At 40.0% G+C, this 14,685-nt stretch overlaps 2 protein-coding genes across 4 annotated transcripts in view; both read right to left on the reverse strand.

The window, feature by feature from the left end:
• LOC134224223 (6-phosphogluconate dehydrogenase, decarboxylating) overlaps positions 1–14,685 on the reverse strand; it is a 342,849-nt gene that overhangs the window by 134,443 nt on the left and 193,721 nt on the right. The gene's annotated exons all lie outside the window — the stretch shown is intronic.
• LOC134224224 (D-2-hydroxyglutarate dehydrogenase, mitochondrial) overlaps positions 1–14,685 on the reverse strand; it is a 131,768-nt gene that overhangs the window by 61,320 nt on the left and 55,763 nt on the right. The window lies entirely within an intron of this gene.

The raw sequence follows: 14,685 nt of genomic DNA on the forward strand, positions 1-14,685 counted from the left end.
CTTGCCGTAACCCTCTGCGGGCTTCGAAGGGACTCGAGCATGCCCCTGAAACTCGAACTACGCACATCACCCGATCCATCGTCGCTTTGATCAACCGTGTCAGTTTATTTGGAAAACCGTGTTCGTGCATTAGCTGCCATAGCTGGTCCCGATCGATTGTATCATATGCGGCTTTGAAGTCGATGAATAAATGATGTGTGGGCACGTTGTATTCGCGGCATTTCTGCAGTACTTGGCGAATGGCGAACACCTGGTCCGTGGTGGAGCGTTCGCCCATAAAACCCGCCTGGTATACCAGTATACTGCCCCACGAACTCCCTTGCAGTTGGTGCTAGTCGACGGCATAAAATTTGGGAGAGTACCTTGTAGGCGGCGTTCAGCAATGTGATTGCGCGGTAGTTGCTACAATCCAGCTTATCGCCCTTTTTGTAGATGGGACACACGACACCTTCCATTCACTCCTGCGGCAAAACTTCCTCCTCCCAAATCTTGGTAAAATCTAAGATTGAGTTACGTTTTATAATTTACTCCATTGACTCCATCCAAAAGGTGCAAAAGATGGGTCATCTAAAAGTAAATTGAATTCGTTCCATATTCTTCCGACCATCACTAATAAGTATTCACAAGAATAGTAAGAACTAGAGCACAGTTTGGTAGATCTTACTCCATAATGCACCACGAAAAGTGTCTACCTAGCATTACAGGCTCCGTTAACTGTCTGGTTAATTGTTTCATCCCCTCAGCACTGGTCACCTGACACCTTGGGATTGGAGGTTAGGGACGTCATATTGTCAGCTTCAGTGTTGTACCGAGCCTGGCGATATGACCGGATTTACACCGTTACGCACTACTTCAGAGTATCCATATCCCAGCGTAACGGGAACTCCCTTGAATACTCAGGAAGGTTACTGCGTATAAGGACCACTGTTGATGGAATAATCAGTCGAAGATTTATGAGAAAAGCAAATTGCCTACATTCAGATGATAATATCGTTTAAATTTACGCTCTTTTTGGCATTCCCTTTATGTGCATTACTTTCGTGTAAATTTCAACAACTTTTTCTATCTGTGTAGCCCCTTCTTATCTACGCCAATGATAATAATCCATCCGAATTCCAACTTCAGATATCTATGAAGGTCGATCGAGTTCTTCGCATCTTCTTGAGTAGATATACAATCAACACTTACTAACCCTATCCCAACTGATTGCAAGGACCTGGCCACCCAAGTAACAACTGCCAGCTGAATAAACATCAGTACGGTCAGATTTATTCAGCCAGCGTTGATTAAAAATTATACTATCATACATGACAACATCTGTTCCAGCATTATTCGCCCAAAAATGGAGTATTTATTCAACAACAACTAGCAACATCTCTTCAACTTTACTTAAATAGTAGATACTATTTATTCATCAACTTTGTTCAAAAACCAGGAATAACATTATAATTCAACTAGTCAGCAACTTACTGATTAGGCTTTTTTTAATTATGCGTTTCAAAATACATTTATTTCATTACATTTATACTTATTAAGGCATTATTCAACATACTGGAAATAAGATGAAAAATTAATTATGAACAGGATAACAGTATCGATCCAAAGACCTTTGATTCCTCAGTCCTTTTGTTTACCATCAGCTATATTTATCACCTTGGAAAGTACCAAGCTGAATTAGAAATATAAACCATACGTAGTTGAACAATACTGGTTGAATAGCTGTAATGGGGTTGTTGGTCATTACTCAACAAAATTGCCAACAATCGAACAAAAGCTTAATAGGAGTTCAATGACGTTACAGTTAGTGTAATGTCATTCCGAAAAGTGAATTATCAGTCTTAATTTTATAGTTTGATTTAGTGAGTTTTGAAGCTACAGTCAAACCTCCATGAGTCGATATTGAAGGGACCATCGACTCATGGAAATATCGACATGTGGAATAGGAAATGTTTGGAAATCTGTTTGAAGGGACCATCACAGTAACCCAGAAAATATTTTTTAATATGGGATAATTTGCTTCCATGAGTCGATATCGAGTCATAGAACATCGACTCATGGAGGTTTGACTGTACTGCCTTCTATCTGCCATCATGGTGGTAGATTTTTCTTGCAGATTTCTTCTATCATTCCTGAAGTAAGTATAAAAATAATAATTTATTCTCTAGTGAATGGCAAAGTGCAAAATGTTTTAATAAGAATAAGTACGCTAAAAATAAATTTATTTGTAGAGTGGAATAAACGCTCGTACAACGTTTAACCAAAGGCATTTTTGTTATTCAATAAGCGAATTGTCAAACGTTTATTCAACGTTTCAAATTTATTTATGAATAAACAAAATTGAGATCGGATACAGAAGCTGAAGTTTGAAGAAGTTTACTGATAACGTCAATTATTAGACTTCTTAATAAGCTCATGCTCGTGCATATATTGTTATACAGTTTTCAAACGTTTGTTCGATGCTTCAAAAACAAATTATTTAAACATATGCATCACGATGAACAGCATAAACTGTGCAAGTTTAAGTTGTTTGTATTTAGCTAGTTGTTCAATCTACATTTCAATTTAAAAAGAAATAAGTCGGTAACGTTTATAAAAGTATAATTCAGATACATAGCTGAAAGTAGAACAGAAGCTGGTTACAAACAGCCCGGTGGCATCCCTATCTCACACAATAGGTTTGTTTTGCAGCCAACATTGCGCGACCGTATCCCACTGACAGTTCTGTATCCCAATGAAAATCATATCATTCCCTGAGTCGCAACGGACCGAGTCAGACGCATTTAGTTTGGATCTCTCACGCGAACTCGATCAAGTGCTTTTTTACGTTGCCAAATAAACGGCACCGAAGTTTCGCAAGGTGAATTCCTGGCGACCAGAAGGAAGCGGGCTGTAATTGGTAAATTACCAACCGGTAATCATTACAGCGCCGTGATTATCAGCATTCGGGCAGAGCATCATCCATCCCCGTACGACGACGTTCGTAGGCACCTACAAAGGCAGAAACAAAACGGCTAAGTACCTATTCGCTTTGTATTGTTTGCATGCGGTGGAGTTGGGTACACTTTTTCTCGATAGAAAGAATCGGACAGTGCAGAAAGAGTGGGCATTAGCCTGGTCCAAAAAATATGTTTTTCTTAAATAAATTTATTTAAGTTTTTTTTATCTTTGATACATGGACGAAGTGAGTGGAGGCGAAACGCCTCCCAAAGACAATGTCGTTCGCACGCGATTTTACCAGGCCACATCACCTGGTCCCTGGGTTGTTTACTTTCGGCAGAAAGTGAAAAGTATTGATTTTTTAGGAATCAAACGTGACTTGACGCGTCGTTTTCCGAAAACTGATTTTCATCAGATCAATCGGAACAAACTACGTGTAACCGCAGCTACATTCCAGGATGCAAATGCTATCGCAAAAGACCAGAACTACAATGTGGAATATTTGGTTTATGTCCCTCGCGGGAGGTTGAGATTGAAGGCGTAATTAACGCAGCGAGCCTGACTTGCAAGGATGTACTTGCAGGAAAAGGCCGTTTAAAGAATGCCCTGCAATCTACCGTGGATATTCTGGACTGCAAGGAATTGCATTCAGCAGCCATGGTAGATGGTAAAAAGTATATTCGAAGTCAGGTTCGCTACGAGTAACGTTTGCCGGTTCAATACTCTCAACATATGTAGATATCGAAAATATGTTGTTTCCGGTGCGTCTTTTTGTACCCAGAGTTTTTAATTGTACCAACTGCTAACAGTTGGTGCACACTGCCGAGTTTTGCGACAACAAGCCCTGTTGTGGCAATTGTTTTGAAAAGCATAGGGAGGAGTCCTGCCAGCAACAAGCAACAAAATGTGCTTATTGTGGCATGGACCCTTCCATGGTTTGCAAGAATGCCCGGTGTACAAAAAGCGCACCCAAAAGTTAAGCGTTCGTTAGTACAGCGCTCTAAGCAGTCGTATGCAGAAATGGTGAAGTCGCAAGACACATCCGCAACTGCCAACGCAACGGCTGCTATTTCAGCTGCCGTTCAAGTAAGTGATTTTTATGATGTCATTTCCATAGACGAATCGGACTCTGACGTAGCCGATATGGATGATTCTGCGGAGGTACACGTACCCGAAAAGAGGAAGAAACTGTCTTCCCCGGGATTGCGCCGTAAGAAAACCTCATCCCTTGAAGCTTGCCTAAATCTGATGGTAATGGGGGATTATTTAAAATTCCGAAGCAACCTGTCTATACAGCTCCTTTTGACCCATGTTGCAGTAAGACATTCCCGCCATTGCCTAAAACTGGTGTTACAAAGAAACATCAGTCAAGGAATATCTCTGAGCAGAAAACTGCTACTCGCACTTCCAAGAAAAGAATCTCGTCCAAGCGAGGATTGATATCCTTTGAGGACCTTGTGGATCGTATTTTGAACTTATTCAATATTCCGAATTCATTGAGGCCAATCATTGACCTCTTTATTCCAACAGTTGAAAGTTATCTGAAGCAATTGACTGTTTCATGGCCCCTTCTTGCAGGACTTGTATCTTTCGATGGATAATACGGCCATACAAGATACAATCACTGTGCTGCAGTGGAACTGTCACAGTCTGAAACATAAATTGGACGTGTTTAAGTTTTAATTCGCAACTCCGATTGCGATATATTTGCACTCTGTGAAACATGGCTTTCTTCTGAAGATGAAATCAACTTCCACGATTTTAACATTATTCGCCAAGATCGGAATGATCATTATGGTGGCGTTCTTTTGGGAATCAAAAATGTCACACTTTCTACAGAATTCCCATTCCGACTGTTAATGGTTTAGAGATCGTCGCTTGCCAAGTAAATGTAAAGAATAAAGACCTTTGCATAGCTTCAGTGTATATTCCCCAAATGCCTCACTTAATCGTCGGCATCTTTGGAGCGCAGTCTCTTTTATCATCCCCAGTTTTAATACTGGGTGATATGAATGCACATGGTATTGCATGGGGCGAAACTAGAGACGATAACAGAGCGCCTATTTTCTATGATTTGTGCGACGATTTCAACTTGAATATTTTGAACACAGGCGAAGTAACTCGAATAGGACCTCAAGGTCAGGAAAGTCGAATAGATCTGTCTTTATGCTCTAATTCACTATCATTAGATTGCACGTGGAAGGTAATCCAAGATCCCCATGGTAGTGACCACATGCCGATAGTCACCACAATCAAAAGCGGCTATCAACGATCAGTGCCAGTTAATGTTCCTTTCGACCTCACGAAAAACATTGACTGGCAAAAATTTGCATCGGCGGTAAAAATTGGTATTGAATCAACTGATATTCTTCCTCCACTGGATGAGTATCGATTCCTTACCGAATTGATTCATAAAAGCGCACTAGAAGCTCAGAAACGACGCGTTCCAAGTACATCTGTCATAAGAAGACCAGCCACTCCTGGATGGGATGATGAATGTACTAAGTTGTATTCCGAGAAATCTGATGCCTTCAAGGCTTTCCGTAAACACGGAAGGTCTGAGCTTTTCGAAGAGTATTTGAGGCTTGAAAGAAAGCTCAAAAATCTTCTCAAGGCTAAAAACGTAGCTACTGGCGACGTTTTGTTGAGGACTATCACGAGAAACCTCAATGACAACACTTTGGAAAACGGCCCGCAACATGCGGAACCGCATTTCCACCAATGAGAGTGAAGAATACTCCAATCGATGGATATTCAACTTCGCAAAAAGGTCTGCCCAGATTCCGTACCAGCAGAACCGCTATTTCGAGAATCAGTCACTGATCCCGGTTCTTTGGGTGGACCATTCTCAATGCTGGAACTTTCTATGTCTCTTCTTTCATCAAACAACTCTTCTCCGGGATGCGATAATATCAAATTCAATCTTCTTAAAACCTCCCAGATATCGCAAAAAGACGATTACATGACCTGTACAACCGTTTTATGGAGTACAACATTGTGCCCCCAGAATGGCGACTGGTCAGAGTGATAGCTATTCAAAAGCCTGGGAAACCAGCGTCTGATCACAATTCATACCGACCGATTGCCATGCTATCGTGCATGAGGAAATTATTGGAGAAAATGATCCTTTCAAGAATTGACCATTGGGTCGAGCAAAATGCATTACTGTCAAATACTCAATTCGGTTTTCGAAAAGGTAAAGGAACAAATGACTGTCTAGCGTTGCTCTCTTCAGATATACAGCTGGCCTATGCGCACAAGGAGCAACTGGCTTCAGTTTTCTTGGATATTAAGGGCGCTTTTGATTCTGTTTCCAAAGAAGTACTGTCAGACAATCTGTACAGTAGTGGATTACCCATTATTTTAAATAGATTCTTGAACAATTTGTTGTTAGTAAAACATACGAACTTTAATCTCGGCACTCTGACAACTTACAGGAATAGCTACAAGGTTCATGTTTAAGTCCCTTGCTTTACAATTTCTATGTTAAAGATATTGACAATTGTTTGGAAGGACAATGCACGCTTAGACAACTTGCAGATGATGCCGTGATCTCCCTAAGAGGTTCATGTGCAAATGTCCTGCAAAGACCATTGCAAAATTCCCTAAATAACCTGACTGTTTGGGCCAGACATTTAGGGATCGAGTTCTCTCCGCAAAAAACTCAATTGGTAGTGTTTACTAAGAAGCGGTACCCAGCTCAACTGAAACTAAAGCTGTTGAAAGATGACATAAACCAATCTTTATCTTCTAAATACCTTGGGGTCTGGTTTGATTCCAAGTGTACCTGGAAAACCCATATTGATTATTTGTTAGAGAAATGCCGAAAAAGGATCAATTTTCTTCGTTCTATCTCTGGAACTTGGTGGGGCGCTCACCCGGAAGACCTCATCAAACTATATAAAACGACTATTCTCTCTGTTTTAGAGTATGGCTCTTTCTGCTTCCTCTCAGCAGCTGATTGCCACCTGATCAAATTGGAACGAATTCAATATCGCTGTTTGCGTATTGCTCTTGGCTGTATGCATTCAACGCATAACATGAGCCTGGAAGTGCTTGCTGGAGTCACTCCTTTAAAGCACCGTTACTGGGAGCTCTCACTTAGAATACTGATCAAATGTGGAACAAGTAACACACTTGTATTAGAAAACTTCGATAATATGCTTGAACTGGCTCATCGTTCAAGATACCTGCGAGTCTATCTCAACTACATATCGACAGATCTCTGTCTTCCATGTTATAATCCACCTCGAGTTCTCTTCGTCAACGACAGTTCCTCAATTGAATACGATCTGTCCATGAAACATGCTATTCAAGGAATACCAGATCATCTTCGACAAATATCTATCCCTTCCATTTTTTCTGAAAAATATGAACATGTCAATTGCAATAACAGATATTTCACTGATGGTTCTCGCATTAACGGATCCACTGGCTTCGGTGTTTTCAACGTAAATTCAACCACCTTCCGAAAACTTCAAGAACCGTGTTCGGTTTATGTTGCTGAGCTGGCAGCAATTAATTTCGCTTTGGGGATAATTTCCGATCAGCCCGTAGACCATTATTTCATCTTCTCGGATAGTCTTAGTTCTATCGAGGCACTCCGGTCGATGAAACCTGTTAAGCACGCATCTTACTTTCTTACAACTATAAGAGAGCAGATGCGTGATTTGGTCGAAAGATCATTCAAGATTACCTTTGTATGGGTCCCATCCCATTGCCTAATCTATGGCAATGAGAAGGCGGACTCGCTAGCAAAGGTGGGCGCACAGGAAGGTGAAGTTTATGATAGACAAATCTCGAATAACGAGTTTTTCCCATTAGTCCGTCAGAGTACTCTTCAAAATTGGCAAATGATTTGGTCACACAATGAACTTGGACGGTGGCTATTTTCCATAGTTCCTAAAGTTTCTGCGCGAGCGTGGTTCAGAGGTGAGGACTTAAGTCGAGGCTTCATCCGCACGATGTCGAGGCTTATGTCCAATCACTATTCACTAAACACACATCTCTACAGAATAAACCTGGTCGATAGCAACCTATGTAGGTGCGGAGCCGGTTACGATGACATCGATCACGTAGTTTGGTATTGCTCGGAAAATGACGCCTCCAGAGAGCAACTATTGGATACCCTTGTGGCCCGAGGTAAACAACCCTTCCGGGATATAAGAGGTGTTTTGGGAGATCGCGATGTGATATATATGCAGGCCATCTATGCCTTCCTTTGCTTGGCTGACATCAAAGTTTAATGCCTATATTCTTCTCTTTCTCAGTTTTTTTTTGTCCGATTCTGTTTCTCTGTACCATGTACCCCGAAGCTCTGGCCATCCGGAAGATGCTCCCTGACGAACCAAAATCGAGCACGACGCCACGCAAAATCGTTTTCAACGTTCAACGTCAAACGCCCGGATGAGCAGCTGAAATAACCTAAACCCAAATCCCTACCCCGTCCGTCCTGTATTAAGTTTTTTAACCTTGAGTCGCCACGAGTATTATGGTCTATGTCCCCTCCCAACTAACTGTTAAGATAAGATGATATACCATGTAAAAATATCATACTTGAGAATTGCGGCTCCGCAAAGTGTCACACACGACTGAGCCTACCAAATAAATGAACTGGTAAAAAAAAAAAAAAAAATGAAAATCATATGTGATGTTTGTAAACAATACACATACTATCATGAATTTTACACTGAGATGTTGACTGCAAAAACATGGCGTCGTGCCACCCACCTGGTTACAAATGTCAACAATGTTTGCACAATTTGTTATTCCATACTACCAGAGGCGCATCCACGTTCCGAGTCGTGGGTAGGACAAAAGGAAAATACCGATTTGGGCTACAGTCTGGTATTAGCGGTAGCGTATAAATTCGCAGGAGTTACAAACCTACGATTTTGATTTTATGCTTGTTTTTGTGAAGGTCATGGAAAGCAAATTATGGTTTTGGAGATCGTTATTAAATTAAAAATGTTACTTGGGTAGACTTTTGTATGGAAGTAGCATCACTTCCATCCGTTTACACAAATAATGATTTTATTTGGGACATCTATACTTAAAAAGGAGCTATGTCCTCTTATCGGTGCCACGGAAGGTTATGGAACAGTTAGTGTGGTATAACGGTAGGAATAGTTTTGGTAAAACGTGAAACACAAAAAGAACTAAGACATACAATACAGAATAGGAAAAGGTAAAGGCTGTGATCGAACCCATGACCTCCTGCTTGTAGGCAGAAATGATATCCACTAGACCACTGAGCTTGTCTACGAATTGGGCAATAATTCTGGTAATGAGAAATCGATGCACAATGCACATTCTAACTACACTTAATACTACCACTGAAAGCATAACTGTTCCATGTTGATATGAAATCTATTTCGCTATAGGAAAGTTATGCTTGCCATTTAATCAATTTTGAAAATAATCAGGACTTGAAAAATCTTACGTCCAGAATATTTTTATAATTTGAGAAAATTTCCTCGATTTTTAGGACAAATATTGTTTTTCCATTATCGATTATCGAATATCTCTTTACAAGCTTCAAAAAGATGTCAGAGGTCACAGAAATTTGAAGAATACTCAATGGTTTCAATAATTTATTGCTTACTGCTAGCATTTCCTATTATAGAAAATCTGATGGATCTAGCGATACAAATCAAACCACCAAAAATAGCATGATTGCCAAAGAATCTATTTTGGGAGCTCAGAATCCCTTACGGATCAGATTTAGAGCGGACTTCGGTATGTTTCTGGCTTCTCAAATTTCAATAGATCTATTAAGGTTTGAAGAAAAGTTTTTCCGTGGGCTTCTTATAATCGTGCTTTATCATAACTAAATAAATATTTATATATTCTAAGAAGTAAAGTATAGACATCTTTGAGCACTTCATGGATTATAAAGTGCCTTATGGATTATAAAGAACAATCAGTCTTTTTCTTAAGGATCTTAAAAACATCTATGATTATTGTTTGGACTCTGTTAAACTTTAAAACAACCTTCTGCTAACACAAAATTTCTCACCATCGAATAACTTCATATGTTCTTACTATAATCATGGGTAGGACAATGCTTTGACTGTCCCACCCAGAAAAATTCATGCGTAGGACATGTCCATATTGTTCAGCTACGAATAATGTGCAGCACAGGCCACTCCGGCCTTAGTCTGATAATAAATAAATAAACGATTACTTCAATTAAACGTTAGTTCGACAATGATGTCTATTTGTGGTAACTGATTGTTACTAGGGTAGGTGTTGAACGAATAGATCGTTGAATGAAAAACATGTCAATCTCGCAACCCATTATAAATTTGACTACTTTGAATGCCTGAATGATTTATATTTGATTTATTTGAAGAATTTGATCAGTGTTTCATAATTGTGACTACTACAATATTTTACCACGGTTATGGAGCAGTTTGGTCTTTCCTCTATAGAATGCTTCTGAATCATTTTTGTGTCGACAACCACAATCAAAAGCAATATTTGTAGGATGGTTTCATGTTGCAGCAATTGAATTGGTGGTAAGAACAAATTTTTAACTAATGTTTGCATTAAAACAGAAAATGTCAATGACGAAATGAGTAATAGGGTGGATTCATTTCCCGTGCTAAAACCCTTTTTCATGAATATAAGTGAGGGAAAATCGGCGGATAAGAATAGCAAGAATCTCAACAAGAAATTCCATGAATAGAGTTGGCGCATGTGAATAAATGTCAAATCCAATCATTTAACAGTCTTTTTTTAATCGAAATTGTTCTAAGTACCGCCCACGGGGGTGTCATTGGGACAAAATGTGATATACTCCAAGTAAATGTTACAAAGCTCTAGTAGTTAACATTGGAATCAAGTTTTAATTAATTTGGTACAAGCTTGAATAATAAATTTACCGCTGTGTGGGGAAGAAATATTAAATGAGGGAAATTCTTCAAAGTTATATGTTGTTCAAAATTGGCACAGGGGGTGATATTGGGCCAAATGAAATAGTTCAGCGGTGATGGCTTGGCCCAATCTCGCACCTTTTTAGCGTGCATTGCTCGTTGCTACGGAAAACCAGAACCGTTATATAAATATTCATAAAATTCGATGAAACAACAACAGATTATCGTAACATGATAACCAGGTATCCATCGATCTAAAAACTAGTTATGTAATAGATTTGTGGAGTATAACTGACACTATTTAAATACGGGTTCATTTGATCAATAGTTTTGCATTCAAATTCCAAGCATTATGGTACGAGCACAATTAGTTCTTGGAATTTGTTTTGTGATTTCCTAGACGTAAATTTTAATATAATTTCGAACCGTTTGAAGTTATCATTAAAATTCGTAACAGTTTCTGAAATATTAGGAGTTAAAACATTTTTTCGTTTTTGGCCCAATCTTAGGGTCTGTCCACAAATTACGCAACGCAAAAATCCGTGTTTTTGACCCCCTCCCTCCCCCTCGTAACAAAAAGTAACATTTTTGGTACCCCTCCCTCCCCCATATAACGCGTAACTGTGAAAATTTTAAAGGCAATTTTTTTTCCTTCTCTGAAGCATTTGGGTTTTGGTATTTTTTGAACACTGTTAGAATAGGAACGGCATATGATCAAAAACCAAGGATATCAAGAATGCAGCTAGTAGAAACGAAAATAGAATTTGCGATCATAACCATTTACATAGTTTTGCCGAACTGTGGTGTCGAGAAATACAATATTCACTTGGATTTTTTTACGCACATAAGCATGCTTGATTTCTATGATGACTAATATGGTTAAAGTGGTTAAAAAAAAAGACATTCAAATAATTTTTTATTTGCGTTATGCGTGACATTAGGCAGTACCCACCCCCTCCCCCACCTTTTAGTGTAACAAATTATAACGCAAGTTGGACCTCCCCCTCCCCCCAGAAGCGTTACGTAATTTGTGAACAGACCCTTACCCCCTAGGTCCAATGTCACCCCGAATGACGGTAACGCTAGAAGTAGCCTCACATATCGGGAATCTTGTCCATTGATTTTGCTCCCATGTGCTTCCCAAAAGCGGGACTCATGCAATTTCGTCGCGAAAAGTAAAACAAAGCCAAAGCCAAAACCTAATTTATAGGCTGGTTTACAGCTCGGACCAAGGCTCGGACTCTCGGAGATCTCCGCCGCATTGTATTTTAAATCGGGCCAAAATTCTAATTTTCTACAACGCAATCACATAAATCCCGCCCACACATAAGAAAGCGAAATACTAGCCTTAAAGTACGTGAGGACCGAAATCCGAACAAATTTTCCCTCGGTTTGAAACTGCCTTAAACTCGATTTTGTTCGGCTGATTTATAAATTATTTTTTATTGTCAACGCTTTTTTCACGGTGAATAATTTCGAAATATTCAGAATTATTCAGAAAGACTTTGAATTATTTTTAAAGTTTCAAAAAGAATAAAACGATTAAAAAATATGTGAATTCAGTGAATTTGAAAAGAATGGAATTACCTAAAACATCGAAAACGAACTTAATCTGGAAATAATTTTTTTCCCTGCGCTTCATTTTATTGACGTTGAAGCGTGACCTGATTTTCAGGATATACTTGCCTACCAAGTTTCCGGTCCCGTTCAATCCACTGATGAAAAAAGTCATTGAAATGAAACTGTATGAAAAAATCTCCCGTTGTCCCCTGTTGTCATTAACTGTTAAAAACTTTAAGAAAAGTCGATCCATGCAAAATACATAACGGCATAGATAAAATTCTTTAAACAGCAACGCTAATAACATTACATTTCACACTTTGGTAATGGGTTTCGTCCACTTTCTTTGTATTTGGTTTAGATTCCTGCCTAAAATATTGAATTTGTATGATAATATTTTGGAGCTCTTTGGAAGAATCAATGAAAAACGGGACAAATTGAGGTTTTTCTAGATTACGACGGGACAGCAGAATAAGGTCTGAAAAACGGGACTGTCCCGTTAAATACAGAAATGTATTCTGTGGGCCAGACAGGATTTGCCTGTAGCTGATAATGTACCCTTGAAACGAACTACGAAAAGGTGTCTACCCAGCGTTACGGGGCTGTACAAATCGGTAAGGAGTCTGCATTCACAAAGAGCAGATCGAGCGTACGATTTAGACAGCTTTTAGTCACATTCAACTGCTTCAAGTGCATTCTATTTACATAGGGTAACTGTACCGATCTCCATCTCACTTTACGTATATCCATCTCATCGCTAAACAAAGAAATACGGCACCAAATTCGTCGCTTCTTTTTGTCAACATACGTGCTCACTGCTGAACAAAATCACAAAAATCATAAACAAACCAAATTCCTTTCCATTGCTTTGTTTTTGATGGGATGGAAATGGGAGCTATGAGATGAAGTGGCGAACCGTTCCCCTATACCGTCAATAAACGCAATGTTAGCAGACGGCCCGAGGTAAGCGAATATATACAAATCCATGATTTTCTTTTGCGCTGTTGCTAATTCATAAAACGCCATAATAATTGCACTTTGTTCAGAGACTCGTTCTACAAACAAAGCAAAGGTAATTTTCTGCTAAAAAACCAAGCGCCTATCATTCGCCCGTCGGCCGTCGTCAACGTAATATGCTTGAAAATTGCACGCTCCGCATTCGTACATTTGGCGTGCGCCAATACGAAGAATGCCGACGCTGTTCCCGGCTAGTCAGCCAGTCCGAGCGCTTATTGCGGTGTGATGACTCGGGGGCAAGCGTTTGATTCGATGGCGCGCAGACAGCGTTCATGTTCGCCGGGTAGCTTCGCTGGCGAAAGCACTCGCTTATTTGATCGCCTTACCGACTGGGATCCCGCTATCCCGAGGAGCGGGACCAATTGCAATCGTCACTCGGTTCGGAGAAGGAGAGCACCCTAATCGATTGGATGCACGGCCAGTCAGCCGCCACTCATTGGCTGCCAGTTCCGGCCGTGAATCGATGCGACGAGCGATTGGCTCCGACTGGAGATAAGAGGACCGTTGGGCGCATAATGAGCACAACATTAATCGTTGATTGGTTCTGATAAGATTAATTCTGTCTTGCTTTCCTGTACCTAGGTAAACGACGGTTTTCGGATGTAAAACGAAATCAACGGATAAATCTACCATTTAGGGCACACCCAAACAATATTAACTTTCTCTGTAGTTATTCAATCTCATTCGATCGGACTTGGTTCCGGGATTACCGATTGGAAGTAGGGAGAACTTTATGAAAAAGTGTCAAACTATTAGAAAAGCAAGAGACGATAAGTTAGACCACGCGCCTTCACTCCTCACACTATCCATGCCAGAATGGTATGTTATTAGATGACGCATGGTACAATGTTCATAAGAGCTGCCAGCTAGAAGGCGTCTTGCCTCCATGAACTTTGCGGCAATAGAATATCACCACTTTTTCGAAATATCAACAATTTTAATATTACTGAGATTTTCTACAGTTTTGAGATGGCATCAGCTATGTTCTTGTAACTGTTGCATAGGGTAGGAATGCCCATGAAAATCGTTACAACTAAGAGATTTAAGCCGTATTTGATCGGCTATGTCATATTAGTCTTTACCATGATGATACAATGATTTATGATTTCTATACAACACTATGTAGCAAATTACCACCAACCACCGCCACCGCCAACCACGCAGTCTGCGGAGGTTCCGCAAATCGTCTTTCACCTGATCGATCCACCGAGCAGCTTGGCTTCTTGTTCCCGTAGGATCGTTGTCAAGAACCATTTTCACCAGATTACTAGTCGTCATTTTGGCAACGTGCTCG

The sequence above is a fragment of the Armigeres subalbatus genome, chromosome 3 (assembly GCF_024139115.2).
Source record: "Armigeres subalbatus isolate Guangzhou_Male chromosome 3, GZ_Asu_2, whole genome shotgun sequence".
NCBI lineage: Eukaryota > Metazoa > Arthropoda > Insecta > Diptera > Culicidae > Armigeres > Armigeres subalbatus.